We start from the raw sequence: 15381 nt of genomic DNA on the forward strand, positions 1-15381 counted from the left end.
GAGTCCGCTTCCACTCGGAATTTTCCTTCGTCTAGCGGGATGGTTAGGACCACATCCTTGTGGAATAGTTCTTTGAGCTTTTCGAACGCTGTCTGCTGGGTCTCTCCCCACTTCCACTCCGCCTTCCCCATGAGGGCAGTAAGGGGTCGGACGTGCTTGCTGTAATCATGGATAAATCGTCGGTAGAAGTTGCAAAAGCCCAAAAACGACTGGAGTTCCTGCCTCTTCGATGGCACAGGCCAGTCCAGGAGACCGGCGATCTTTACGGGGTCCATGCGGATCCTCCCTTCACTGATGAGTACACCCAAGTATTCTGTTTCTTCCACTTCGAACTTGCATTTCTCCGCTTTAAGGAAGAGTTTGTTCTCATGAAGAATTCGGAGTACTTCACATACTATGCGCCTGTGGTCCTCCTTGTCTCTCGACGCAATAAGTATGTCATCGAGGTAGACCGACACTTCCCCAGCGGTGATAAGGTCCTTGAAGATGTCGTTCATCATCCACTGGAAAGTGGCTGGTGAATTCGTAAGCCCGAAGAACATTACCAGCGGTTCATAGAGACCGCGATTGGTTCGAAAGGCAGCCTTCCACTCATCCCCTTGCTTTATCCTGACATTGTTGTACCCCCACCGTACGTCCAACTTGGTAAAATACTTGGCCTTCTTCAGCCGGTCCATGAGCTCTCCGATGAGGGGTAACGGGTATTGATTCTTGATAGTCATTTCATTGAGCTTGCAATAGTCTTGGACCGGGCGAAGCTTGCCGTCCTTTTTCTTTATGAAGAAGAATGGGGATGCCATCGGAGACTTGGACGCTTGAATGCGCCCAGTGGATAAGTTTTCGTCTAAGAACCTATCCAACTCTTCCTGTTCTGCGGGGTTAAGAGGATAGACTTTACAGTCCAGGTTGGCATTGGCGTTGGGAATCAGCTCAATGGCGTGGTCCCACGGCTTCCGCGGCGATAATTCGTCGAAGTTTTCTTTAGCGAATACGTCCCTAAATTCCCGGTATTCCTCTGGCACGATTTCTTCAAAGGACTTGGTCGTTTTGCGGGCATTGGCTTGGGTGGCTAGTTCATTGGCCTTAGTCCCCATTGCCCAGACGTGGAATGCCTCCTCCACCTGTAGCTGCTACTTTGATGCATCAAACACTGTTAGTTGACAGTTAATTGTGATACATCAGGAGTGTCAGTTTACATCCAGCCCATATACAGTAATTCCATCAGGATGACAAAGTGGCTTAGTAAGCTTCCCAATCTGTGTCAATGATGGCATCATTAGAAAAGAGGGCAATTCCGGGAATTGAACCCAGGACCTCAAAAATAAATCCAATAATATCACATGACTTTCTCGAGCAAGCATGCTAACCACTACACCATACTAGCATTATATATATCTCTTTTCATCTCTATATATACCCTCCCTCCCTTAACATTTATGACCTCATATTGATGCCCTCCCTTTGCTCCGCTCTGGTGCGCTCTTTTGCCTTTTTAGGCTCCCCAAATCAGCCCATCAATTTTGGCTGGATCCAGTGGCAGTGCCGCATTTTTAATACCCAAAATAGGGGCTATTTTCCGGTCAAAACAGCTATTTGGGCTATTCTCAGGCTACTGGCTGGGCCAGGGGATGGCACTATAATCTGTATAGACATAAACAACATAAAATAGAGCCCTCTAATGATACATAGGAGCCCTGGATAGTGGGATAAAAGGGTAATATAATGAAAATCGCATAAATATTCGCTTTTGGGGGCTGCTGCGTGCATTGGATCGGCTGGAGGACTTCACCAATCGATTCCCTGACCTTGAAAACACCCAAACGACCCCTCCACAGTACTTTTGGCACACTTTATTCCTGGAGATAAACGAAAATATTCGCTTTTTAGGGTGCAGCATGCTCCAGATCGCTTTGAAAACATTACCAGTCGATTCCTATGCTATAATAACCCTAGAATACATCCTCCTTCGTAATATAGGTCCAGTATAATACAGTATAAAAGGGGGTATTAGGGGGCATACATCGCTTATTTTGTTTTTCGCACTTCGGATGGCCTGGGGAGCATCACCAATGGATTCCCTGATATTTAAAACCCCAAAACGACTCCAGCATTCATTTATAGGGTCTCAAAAACGACAGAAATAATGATATTACAGTTTAGGAGGAGCACATGTAATAAATCCTATTTCTGGGCTTCGGACCACTTCGGAGTTTTGTCTATTGTGTTTATTGACCTGAATAACACTCAAATGACCCCACAGGACAAAGGAAACCATCAGAAATACGTGATAAAAAGAGTAATAGGGGGATGGAGGAGACATACCTTATATTTCGCATTTCTAATAGTTAGGGAGGGTATTCTTGTTATATAACAGACTGTATATATTGTACAATGGTGTGTACGAAGCCCCATGGATATCCGAAATGTATTGAATGAGATATGAGCAGATCATTCTGTAAAACAGGAGGAGCACATCCCATATTTCGATGTTCTGCTCATTCTATGGCCTGGAGACTATCAGAATCGGATTCCTTGACCTAAAAAACAGTAGAGGCACCTATCATCCATGGTATTCAGATGTTCAAACTCCGAAGTACAAGATGTTCTCTCATTTGTTACTTATATTGTCCTGAAGCTACATATGGCTGTATGTGTTATCTGGGTAAAATGGCTCCTATGGATGATAAGTGCCTCTACTATTTTTTGGGACAAGGAATCCGATTCTGATAGTCTCCAGGCCATAGAATGAGCAGAACATCGAAATATGGGATGTGCTCCTCCTGTTTTACAGAATGATCTGCTCATATCTCATTCAATACATTTCGGATATCCATGGGGCTTCGTACACACCATTGTACAATATATACAGTCTGTTATATAACAAGAATACCCTCCCTAACTATTAGAAATGCGAAATATAAGGTATGTCTCCTCCATCCCCCTATTACTCTTTTTATCACGTATTTCTGATGGTTTCCTTTGTCCTGTGGGGTCATTTGAGTGTTATTCAGGTCAATAAACACAATAGACAAAACTCCGAAGTGGTCCGAAGCCCAGAAATAGGATTTATTACATGTGCTCCTCCTAAACTGTAATATCATTATTTCTGTCGTTTTTGAGACCCTATAAATGAATGCTGGAGTCGTTTTGGGGTTTTAAATATCAGGGAATCCATTGGTGATGCTCCCCAGGCCATCCGAAGTGCGAAAAACAAAATAAGCGATGTATGCCCCCTAATACCCCCTTTTATACTGTATTATACTGGACCTATATTACGAAGGAGGATGTATTCTAGGGTTATTATAGCATAGGAATCGACTGGTAATGTTTTCAAAGCGATCTGGAGCATGCTGCACCCTAAAAAGCGAATATTTTCGTTTATCTCCAGGAATAAAGTGTGCCAAAAGTACTGTGGAGGGGTCGTTTGGGTGTTTTCAAGGTCAGGGAATCGATTGGTGAAGTCCTCCAGCCGATCCAATGCACGCAGCAGCCCCCAAAAGCGAATATTTATGCGATTTTCATTATATTACCCTTTTATCCCACTATCCAGGGCTCCTATGTATCATTAGAGGGCTCTATTTTATGTTGTTTATGTCTATACAGATTATAGTGCCATCCCCTGGCCCAGCCAGTAGCCTGAGAATAGCCCAAATAGCTGTTTTGACCGGAAAATAGCCCCTATTTTGGGTATTAAAAATGCGGCACTGCCACTGGATCCAGCCAAAATTGATGGGCTGATTTGGGGAGCCTAAAAAGGCAAAAGAGCGCACCAGAGCGGAGCAAAGGGAGGGCATCAATATGAGGTCATAAATGTTAAGGGAGGGAGGGTATATATAGAGATGAAAAGAGATATATATAATGCTAGTATGGTGTAGTGGTTAGCATGCTTGCTCGAGAAAGTCATGTGATATTATTGGATTTATTTTTGAGGTCCTGGGTTCAATTCCCGGAATTGCCCTCTTTTCTAATGATGCCATCATTGACACAGATTGGGAAGCTTACTAAGCCACTTTGTCATCCTGATGGAATTACTGTATATGGGCTGGATGTAAACTGACACTCCTGATGTATCACAATTAACTGTCAACTAACACCTTTCAAACAGAAATCTAGCAGACCAGGCTGCCTCCTCGAAGTCTATTACCAGAATCGTGTTGCCTTCTTCATACTCCTCCCATCGTGAGGAAGGATCTGTGTCGGGTAGAGAGAAGGGAATCTTGCGGCAGGTACAACGGGCCAGAGTGACGGCCTCAGTGTCCCAATCGATGAGCGGGTTATGTCTTTGCAGCCAATCATGTCCTAGGAATAGGGGCGTGGTGCTGAGGTCTACTACGGCTAGCTCGATCCTTTCCATGTGATCCCCGATCCGTAGCCGCACTTCAGCGTACTCTGTGATGTCACCTCCTTTGTTCCTGGTGCTGTCGGCATTGTAGACCAGGACGGGTCGGGCCGCCTTTTTGAGATTAAGAGCGTGTTTTTGGGCCCAGGCTCGGTCTATGGAGCTGCCTGTGGCTCCACTGTCCACTAACGCTTTAAGGGAGTGGGTTTCGCGAGTATCTAGTGTTTCCAATTGCACGTTAATTGATACGTTACGCCCCTTCCTTCCTCGTATGTACATGGGAGGCTTCTTGAGGTCCTCCATCCACTCCCACTTATCCCTGGCTTCTTCAGCGGTCTCGGGTTGCTCCTTAAGCACCTCCCACAGCTCGGTCGTCACCTCCCCTGTCCGGCGAGGGTGCACCCACCAGTTGAGAGCGGCAAAGGCAACTGACTCGTGGTTAGCCAGTCGCAGTGCCCAGCGGGTCCAATGCGTCCTGAAGAGTTCGTAATACGTATCCTGAACAGGCTTCCGGGTTTCCGCTCTTGACGCAGGCTCGGAGGTCACAGGAGACTTCCCCTTGGGCACGACGGTCGGAATGTCGGACCGTAGGTGGGCTTCTTCATCTTCTACTTTCGTCAACGAAACTTGGGGTTTCTTGCCTCAAGGTGGCAGTTGGTCACTGGGCCAGTCATTAAGGCCCCTCAGCAGCAGTTGGTCACCTTCCGACGAGTTGGTGGAGGAGGGCTCGCTGCCCTGTGTTCAGCCCTGGCCAAGGGTGCTTGTGCATGGCGTTGTAACCTCCACTGTAATCCTGTACTTATCCTCTTGATTAACCTCAGCGGTACTCTCGGAAACCCTAGGCAAGCGCACACATATCGGCTCGTCAAGGGGGTCGGCATCGTTTGCAGATGAGGCCACTACTAAATGTAGGTGGTCCCCTTGAGTCCCGGCCTCAGCTGCTTTCTCGCCATGGACAGGAGGAACAACCTGAAGGGAAGGCCCACCCATTGGAGTCGTCGGCCGATTCTCCCTGCCAAGGCGATGACCGCCATGTCTGGTGTCCATCTTGTCCTGACCTGAGGCGCTCGCTGGGTTCTCCAGACCTTTCCCCGTTTGGTCAGGCGGGGGTGTCTGAGGTAGACTGGCCCCTAGGGGTTCATTGTCCGTCGCGGGCTGCGTAGGACGGCGGAAATCCCCTCCTATGCCTGTGGCATTCTGCGATTCCTTATCCTTAGTTTCTTCTACTGGTAACGCGGCGAAAAAGTTGGTATATTGCTCGAACGGGGTACCTACATACGTAGTATAAGTCCGACTATTATTACAAGAGGGCACACCAGATGAAACTAAGTCCTTTGCTGACACCGTCGAATCGCTTATTTCGACGTCGGCTCGTCTTTTGACAACTTCTCTTCCTTGACCTCCTCGACCTTCGTGTCTTTTCCTAATTCTTCTTTCTCGGCCTCGGCGAGTAACTGGCATAGGCGCTGAATGTTGGGCTTTTTGCGAGGTGGGAGTTTGACAGGAAGCCACTTGGACTTGTCCGTCAGGCATTTATGCTCTCGACTCCATCCAGTGTTCCCACACTTGAAGCACCGTTTGTCGGATCGAAGCTTGTCGATTTCCATTGGTTGCCCTGCACCCCCATAGGTGGTCCCCGTGGCGTCCTTCTTGTCGCCGCCCGAACCTTGTCCTTTTGATTGATTCTGATTGCCTCGACCCGAACCTCCTTGGTTTGAGGAGGGCTTACTGGCAAGGCCCTGGGCCACGTTGTAGCGATAGTTGGCGTCGATCCTTAGGACTCGCGCCTTCCATTGCGCGTAGGTTGTGGGGCGCTCGTTGTCCCCATGCATAACCGTCTTGCGCACCGTTGGCCTAATCGCCGCTTCTACTGTCTCGAACATCTGCTTCTTGTCTTCGAATTCTTCGCACTTGTGGGCTAGACGTTCGAATTTGGCAAAGAACTCCACCGCGGATTTGAATTCCGACTGTCAGACCTTCTTCCACTCCTGCTTCCATATGGCTAACTCGGCTACTTCTCGGAATTGGACGGTGAGGTCATGGGAGAATTCATCCCACGTGGGGAATCTCCAATGCCCCTGCGGCATCCGATAGTGATAGTATTGGTCGACCCACCACTGCTGGGCTTCCCCGCGTAAGTATCCTTGGGCGAAGATGATCCGGTAGGGATTCTGCCCTTGCTCATTCGTGGTGTAATACATGGGGAACACCGCGAAGTAAACTTCGCAGTGATGGAGGAAGCGAGTGATATCCGAAGATACTCCGAAGAAGTATTCGGGCTGCGTGACCAACTTGGGCTTCACGTCGTTCCACGGGTTGTTGACGGCCCCGGTGATACGCCTGGTATCAGGCTACCCGTAGATTTTGCGATTTTACATCAGTTTATGCAATCTACAAGCGGTACAGAGGGCTACAGTGGAGGCTTCACGCTGGTAGCTAAATACTACATAAAGAATAAAAGCACGGCAGTACAGAATGGACTTAGAAACGACATCTCGAAGAGTCAATTCTACCAGCCGTCAACACGCCAAGCTAAGCCCTACCTAAACAAGACTATTACAGTCAAATCTCGGGGACTCATCTGTATGGAGTATAAAAACCAAGAAGTTGAAGAATGGAACGAACTAGATGCCTCGTCGCCTCGACGAGTAGAAAGAACCTGTCAGGAAAAATTGCTAAGTCGAGAAACAGATCAGCTTTCGAGATCAACTCAGGCTAGGAAAGGAATAACCTTGGAAGAATGAATAGCCGCGTTGGGTACCGAGATGACCGACTTTGATCGCGCAGTGATCAACAGAATACAATCTTGGACCTGCAGTCGATCGCGATCGGTGGTTACATCCTCGAGATCCTGCGCATACCGCAGTATTCAATACATACGGCACATGGCAGGCCTTGCAGACGGAAGAAGGAGCACCCATGGACTAGTAGGGCACTCCTCGGTGACAGAATAACCCGGCGCAGTCACGTCGAACTGAATAGAAACTATGGAATGGCACGATACTTGTAGGATAGTGACTCACTGTTTGTATTAATTCCAAAGCTCGTACCATAATTACTGTAGATACGGGCTCCTATACCTAAAACACGAATCGTATAAATTAGCAGCGACTAGACGCATAACGGCAGGAAAGCATTCCCCCCGCGTTTGTGCTAGTAGCCTGTATAGCTACCTAATCAATCACTGGTTTTTATTGCATATCCTCGACTGAAGTGAATTAAGTTACCAAAGTCAACCCATAAGGGCGACTACAGTAATCTAGAAGAGTTAAGTAGGAAGTAGAGCCGTCCCTGCGTTTGCGCCTTGCTAGTTAATTGAACTGCTCCACGGACAAAGGCCTCGTGTTCTCTCTCTCCGAGATTAGCGATCTAGACTGTGCTGAGTCGACTTTAAATCAAAAGACCTCATCTAGTTGAAGTAAAATAAGCCCTAGAACGCTTTAAGTTCAAACAATCGTCGAGTTCAAGGAACTCCAGAGTCTGTGTACTCTTTGCAAGTCTTGTACTTGAAGTCAGAACCTGAGCGTTCTTTGTAGAGTGATTTTGCACTCTTTGTAGACCTCGGAGTCTTTGGTTGTTTGATTATTTGAAGTGTCCACTAGAAGTTCTTCTAGACGACGTCGAAATGAGCATAACTTGCTCGACTATACCTTACAAAACAAGTTCATAAAACCCCGCTATCGCGGACTAGTGTACTTTGTGTAAAACACATCGAAAGAAGAATTGAAGTTGTTTTCAGGCAAAACCCCACTAGATTATCTAAATCTAAGTACATCGCGAGTGCTTCTATCGTACTCACCCTCGAACTTATATACATTGGTGATTGTGTGTGTGTGTGTGTGATTTAGTATCTAGATTGATGATCTAGATGCTGGTTTCATTTGCGCGCTGCCCGTTACCGAGCACATCACCGGGAGCCAGCTGCCAGGGTGGAATCGGGTCTGGCGGTGGTGGTATGTTCGGCGGCACGGGCAGTTTGGGAGGTCTCGAAAGGGACTGCAGGTGCGGATTGTCGTCGGGAGGAGGGTACCCCCCAGGGTATTTGGGTGGAGCCGATGGGGGCTTTTTTGGCACAGTCGATTCTTTTCCTTTGGAGGTGCCGGCACCAGGGTCATCCCCCATCTCGTCCTCGTCGTCAGGCCCCGCGCCTGCCCAGAACTCTTCGGTTTCGAGTGGGTTCGGCATCGGTTGAGGCTGACGATAGGGCTTGCACCCTGTGCGCGTGCCATCGGGGTGCACCTGGTTCCAGACCATTGCTGCTCGGTGCCACGTTTCGACCTCCAGGATGTTTTTCATGAGGTAGACGTCCCCCATATACTTCGCGTGTCGATAGTCTTCCCCTGCCTCCGTAAGGAGCCACTGGGAGTCTCACTCCATATCTTCCATCATTATTTCGTACAACCCGTGCCATGGCAGAATATTAAATATTGTTGGAAGAGGAGCCACAGGATCGATTAGGACCGTCCGGACCGCCTTCATCACCTCGTGTTCAAGGGAGCTGTTTGGCGGTTGACTCGGCATCCTTGGCCTTCTTCCTCTCTCTGGTGAGTCTGTCAATCTCCTGGTTTCTCTTCCACTGCCCAATGTCAGAGTCGGGGTCGCTGATCTCTGACTCATAGGCCTGCCAGGCTCTTCGTCGGGCTTCGAGGTCTGTTCCTGCCCGCTCGACAAGCCCAGAGTATCGGAGGGCGGCAGCTCGCTGCCTATTTTCGATTTCGGCGCGGGTGGCGTCAGGTTCAACGGGGAGGTCATAGAAGCCATTGGGTCCAAGGAGGGCGGCGATTTCAGCACGTCGAGTGCGTGTGTCTGCCGCTCTTGCTCGGTCCATTCGGGCCTCGACTTCTGGGGACTCCCGGGCATGTTGAGGGAGGTCGAGGGACTCGACAAGCGTGTGGTAGAGGAGCGTCCATGGACGCTGGTTGATAGGGACGGGTTCGGTGAATGCTCGACCCGTGACTGATGGGGTAAAAGGGGTGACGGCGGCGAGCTCCCCAGCTCCAGCAACTGTGTCAAGTTCCTCAGGGTTGTAATCCGGGAACTCAGACCAGAGCTGCTGATCCGTCGGTTCAGGCCTGGCGACGGTGGGAGCGGGCGCTGGGGCCTCTGGGTCGACGGGGATAACGACGCCCCTCAGGGTCGCGACTCAGGCCACAGGAGCTGCTTCCCTTGGGTCGGCGTAGACCCAACTGGTGGCAGGGTGCCAACGGATCGGGGGCCCCCTGTCTGTCAGCCAAGCAGGAAGAATGGATCCTGCTCCATCTGTACGGGAGGTAGTTGCGGCGGAGGCCCCAAGGGCAAGCTCTCCGGAATCGCTGTCATAGTCGTCTTCCTGGGCGACTCTATATCTCCTGCTCTCGCTTCTCCAGTCTGCATCTGTCCAGCACGCCCCTGACCTTCCGCTCCAACTGTTTCTGGTATAGGTTGCATCTTCCTCCATATTCGGGTAGATGTCATCGAGGAGGTCGTCGAGTCTGGTCCTTTCCCAGTCTGAGAGCTCGTCCCCTTCGTACTCGGTATCAGGGCTTTCTTCGCCCTCGACCAGATGCCTGGTGCCTTGTCCTCGGCCTCGGTCAGGGCTTGGCTCGCCCTCGACTGGAGACTGGTCGAAGAGGCCTGGTAGGGGTGAGTCTCCTCGGTCGAGGAGTATGCCCCGGGTATCGGTGATATCAACTGAGTCTGCTGACTCAGCAGTAGCGCTTCTGTAGGAGTCGGTGCTCAACCCTGAGTATCGTGAGCTGGACCGCGACGATCCATAAAGGGATCTTCCAGGTCCCCCAGAGACGTTGGATTCGACATCTTGTATCATCTGTTGGGATGCTGCAGGAATGTGTATTACTGGTGGGGGATATGCGGGAGTGCTGGGAACATAATGAAATGGGAGTTGCACGCGTACTCTCCTCTGTTGTTGAAAACAGCAGTGTAGTCAGTACAAAATAATGGACAAGAAAAAGAGTATAAAAGTCGCGAAGACGGCGGGAATGGCGTCGGACCAGGGCATCCGTGAGTGGATCTATCCTTCGTGAAGCCCAATGGTTACGGCTGACCATACAGTCTGGTAGACGGCAAGGATGGTGAGTACGATAAGGGTAGCGATAATAAGACTGAGGTCGGTTTCGTAGTCAGAACCATTCATCAGTAAGATTTCGCTTGTTTCAGATGTGCTCGTCAGTGTTAACAGTAGGACTGTCCACAGGGCAGCAAGCTGGAGGAGTAAAGTGAAGGGGTTCATGCTTTTAGATTCGTAGGAGACCAACGTAGGCTGCTACGAGCAGGGCTGCTAGTAGTGGTGCCGGGATGGTCGCTAGAACAAAGAGGGTAGTCACGAGGACTATAAGGACGACGGTAAGGATTGGGTTGGGTAGTACGAGTGGAAGAATCCAATCGGCTACCAGAAGGATGAGGATAAAGAGATAAATGTTGAAAACGGTGGGCAGCGCGATGCTGAGCACATTGAGCGAGCTTCGGCTAAATGTTAGCCACTAACTCTCAAAACTTAGATCAACTAGGGATCGCCACTCGCACTTCGGTGGACGATACGATAGAGGTCAAAGTCCTGGGGAGTGAGCAGTGACGAGACAAATAGTCATGAAGAGCAGAGCTTTGAGTTAGGTAGATTAAACCTTAGCCAAAGCTGGGGTTTAGTCCAGCTGAGGCTCTACTTAAATACAAGTGGATACACTAATAATAGTACTGTGAGAAATGATCTGCTAGGATTGCATATGTGTAATCAAGCTGAGTAAAACGAAGAAAAATGAATAAACTGTAACACCTGGATCCACCGCTCACATGCATGATCCGTTTGATGGCCCATAGACCGATCACACTCTATGGGCCGGATCCTTCTTCACCCAGTCATGCTTCTTTGGGTTGTCTGTGATCACACCCTAGGATGGACAAGCTGCCACGTACGCTCCTCAGAAGACCGCGTCCTATGGACGCTAGCCTTCTTACTCACAGGAGGGCTTCTCCTATACCAAGCACCATATGATACAGAGGACATAGAAGACAGCGCTGCATTGGGGCAGCACACACCGAGACACAGGAGCGGTACATACTAGTAAATACCACAATGTATTTAAACGAGCCTTGCTGTGGTCTTACACCCCAGCTTCAGCTAAAGTTATACACTCCTAACTTTTCACGCAGAAACTCCCTGTTTCGTGCTTAAGGACTATCATACCTTACCTAGCGATTGCAATGCCCTCTTCACAACTGAATCACTGAACGCGAGTGACAGTTTAGAGGCAACCATTGTTCAATCCAAGTTAGTGCATTACAACTACACGGTGATGGTGGTTGTGCTGGGGGTCGAGGCGGTCCTGGTGGAGGTCCTCCTCCACCGCCCCCGCCCAGTCCTCCTGGACCACCGCCTCCTCCGCCAGGAGCTGCAGGTGCTGGTCCACCTGCCTTTCCTGTCGGCACTGACTGGGAGGCTTCTCCAGCCATACTGCAGGCATGGAAGGTTCCTCCTGCCACTTCCAGCCCTAAGGCGCTGGAAGGTGCCCAAGTGATGTCCGGAATGGGGTTTTCCGGACCTACAATTCCCAGGTTAGGGAATGATTCCTCTCCATAGCGCCTTCTTGGTGCTACCGGCTGGTCGGGGTGTATCTTGTTCCAATCAATGGCAGCATGATACCACGTTTCGGTACACAGTATCTTGTCCTCTAGTTCAGAACCTAGTTCTGCAGCATTATATGCTTGTCCTTGGTCAGACATGGTCCAATTTACATTGTACCGTAGTCATCTGCTGGTCCATTCTAACATTTGCTGCCATGTTAGATCATATATTTGTCGGTCCGTGAGCTCCTGTGCTTGAGCCCTGGATGAACTCGGGTGGGTCACTGGTGGGGCTTCTACTGGGAGGGGGCTCATCTTCCTGGAGCCATTGTTCGATGACCATCCCTGCTCTGGTCCAGGGATCTGACCTGTTGTCGTGATCGGGTGGGAAACCGATGACTTGGTATCTGGAGAATATCATATATCCTGCATCCCAGTCATCGTTCCACTGCCATACGCCCCAGAAGTATCGGCAGTACTCATCCCAGATCTCCAGGGCATCTTCACATCCCCAGATCCAGGGCCATAGCCCTCGGGGAGGGAGGAAACCTCCATCGTATCCATCGGGTAAGAACCCTCCTTCTGGTGCGAGGAAGGGTTCCAGCTCGTCAGGGGATTTTGCTCCCTCATACTCAACTGTGGCCAGGGCTCTGAGGCAGCGGCAGATGGAGCAGTTGCAGTAGGGGTATGGATGGGGAGAGGTCTGGTCAAGCTCCCTCGGGACTCGGTTTGGGAGGATGATAGGGTCCAGGAAAGGGTTGGTCTCCGGCAAACCAGTCAAGGAGCCTGTCTCCTTCTGGCGTGTCTCCTGGGAAGATAACCCACTGTCTCCCGCTAATTGGGGATCCCTGGTGGGTGTAGTACTCTGGGAGCTCCTCATTATTACTGTCAGAGTACTCAGTGAATATGACACTGTCGGGTCTGTCTTCGACAGCGTCGTTGGTGGAAGTCTCTGAGATGTGGGCAAAGCGAGGCTCTGTGAACTCTCTAAGGTCAGCAATGGTGAAGAGGGTTGGGGGAATGACCTTGGATTCGGGTCGGGGGGAGGGCCAAATGAAGTCCAACTCATGGATGGACTTGTTGTCCCACCAGGAAGGGGGTCCATCAATTCTGTAGGTTCCATCAGGGGTGTATGACACGAAAGAGGTTGGAGCGTCATGCCACTCCGGCTCGGGAGATTCATCTCTTTGATGTCCTCCTGTGTCAGGTAATCCCTGTACTTCCCCTCGTCCCTGGGCAGGGAGGAATGGGTTTTCACCTTCTTCGAAGGTGGTTCTTCACCTGGTTCATCCGTGGACAATTCGATCGAATACATCACGGTAGAACCCACTTGTTCCTCTCTGGTAGAGATGCTCTCCATCATCATCGAACCCTGGGACGGCTGCAGATAACTCTGTGGAGGTGATGGATGGCTCCTTGGAGTCATTGTCATCGCCCCACGTCGTGTCATCCCAGGATCCGTCCGCACTGGTCCAGTACTCGGTGGTAAATCTGGGATCGACTCAGTTGTCTCCATCATCTGGAGGGATGCTGAGTCGTCTGAGCTCTTCTTCCTGAAGGGGTTCTTCACCTTCACCGTCTCGGTGATCCTCTCCCTGAAGCTTGAGCGTGGGGGGTTGCTCTTCTTTGTCGGGTAAGGGGTGTCGAAGTGCATCTCACTCCCCCCTTGGCCGTGGTGTGAGGGACCGGAGCTGGATGGCACTTGTTGTTCGTGAGGTTCCTGTTGATGAGCCATTGAGCCTGTGTACTCTCCCTCTTCTGGGGGTCAGTGCTCTTTGGCAGCAGGTTGGTCAGAGGATATGAAGAACTGCGACTGCAGTTACTAGTGTCAAGATACTGAAGGTACTTCCGAAGATAATGGTGGTGCGGTCTGAGCGGGTGAGTGGCATAAAGTTCATTGTACCACAATGAATGTTTATGATCTCAGGGAACAGTGGGTGCCATTTTTTGAATAACAGGCTGAAGGTTTCTTTTTCTTTGGAAGTATAACAGTGACTGCCTTGAAGTGGTACAGTTACCATTAACAACAGTAAGGGTAGTAAGGGCAAGCTTCGGCTAATTGTTAAGCACTAACTCAAACCTTTGCCAAAGCTGGTCTCTATCCTGTCACTTGCATTTGGTGATTCAGTGTTAGAGAGGCGTTGGTAGATTGCGAGAAGTTAGGCATCACTTATAGCGAAAGCAAGGAGTTCGTAAGAGTTAGGAGTATATAACCTTAGCCGAAGCTGGGGTCTAAGGCCACAGTGTAGGCTAGCTTAAATACATGTTAGACTCGTACTAAAAATAATGTCTACAAGGGCGCATGCAGTGAGAAGTGTGTCTTTCAACGAATGAGGAGTGAGAGCACTAAAAGAAGTGTACTCCCGATGAATGAGAGTAAAGAGCGCATATCACCTGCATCTGTGTGGGACTCCGTCTGAATAGGCTGCATCCCGTAGACCACCCTCGACTGGCGGTCCACTCTCATCCAACTACTAAGAAGCATGATGCCATCAAGAAAAGCATGACAGCGCATGTGGGTCACTGGTCATCTGGGGGGCGGCAGCGTGAACTGGGGTGATGGCAACTGGGTAACTGGGTAAAGAGTGTGCCGGCAGAATATCATGGGTCCAGGAGATAAGATAGGCAGGTCCGGGGTTCCAAGAGATAAGGATAAGATAAGATAAGGAAAATAGGGGTAAAACTGTAATACAAGTATGTCACATCCTACACACCGCACTATCCTGCACATCATGCTTGTACCAGGCTATGGAAGGCAATGTAAGTAAATCAAAAGACAGCCAGGCAACGAAAAGTTACCTAGTAGTAAGGTTGTCGAGCCTCAAACACTCCATCGAGCTCTATCATTGTACCCTCTCGTGCCCGTACTTGTAAGTGTATGATGATGATGATGATCTGGATTGGTTACCCGCAACATGCCTCGTAATGGGTGAAGACGTGGGGGTATAGTACGCTACTGTAATGTAAGCCTATACCGCTACTCATTTGAATGCTCTTCTACTTTTCAGCTCTATGGACTGTATAACTATCTGGTAAAATTCTACGTAACTTTTTTTGTGGTCTCGTTGTTTCCGTTGTATGGGTACTCTAACTACTGAGGGGGAGAAAAATAAATAAGTTGGGTGGGGGATGGGCCTTGCTCAGGCCTAGTTGACGCTGCGTCAGTTCTATCACTCTTCGTCTTCTGGTTCATGTGGCTTGGGCTTGTCTTCCCATAGCAGCATGCCCACTTCTTGCCTCAGATTTCCGGTCTTTGTGAAGGCTCCTGACTCTGCTAGGAAGCTCGCCACTGCTTCGATGCCTTCTTTTGTACCCAAGAGGTCGCACATGATTAGGTTCTGTGACCCTTCCCATAGGATGTGTCAATAATTGCTGTATCTTGGGCACGTTCGTATGATATGTTCTCGTGTTTGTAATCGCTCGCCACATTCGCAGTCAGTTGCCTCTGGAATGTTGAAAAGTTCGTAGTACTCGCCTATGTGTGC

At 49.8% G+C, this 15381-nt stretch overlaps 2 pseudogenes across 2 annotated transcripts; one reads left to right on the forward strand and one right to left on the reverse strand.

Moving 5' to 3' along the window:
- Positions 1–1286: 1286 nt before the first annotated feature.
- Positions 1287–1384, reverse strand: EV420DRAFT_t64 (annotated as a pseudogene). Its single transcript has one exon. The product of its transcript is annotated as a tRNA-OTHER (tRNA).
- A 2476-nt stretch (positions 1385–3860) lies between these two features.
- On the forward strand, positions 3861–3958 carry EV420DRAFT_t59 (annotated as a pseudogene). Its single transcript has one exon. The product of its transcript is annotated as a tRNA-OTHER (tRNA).
- Positions 3959–15381: the final 11423 nt, after the last annotated feature.

The sequence above is a fragment of the Desarmillaria tabescens genome, assembly GCF_030435595.1.
Source record: "Desarmillaria tabescens strain CCBAS 213 chromosome Unknown EV420scaffold_4, whole genome shotgun sequence".
Lineage (NCBI taxonomy): Eukaryota > Fungi > Basidiomycota > Agaricomycetes > Agaricales > Physalacriaceae > Desarmillaria > Desarmillaria tabescens.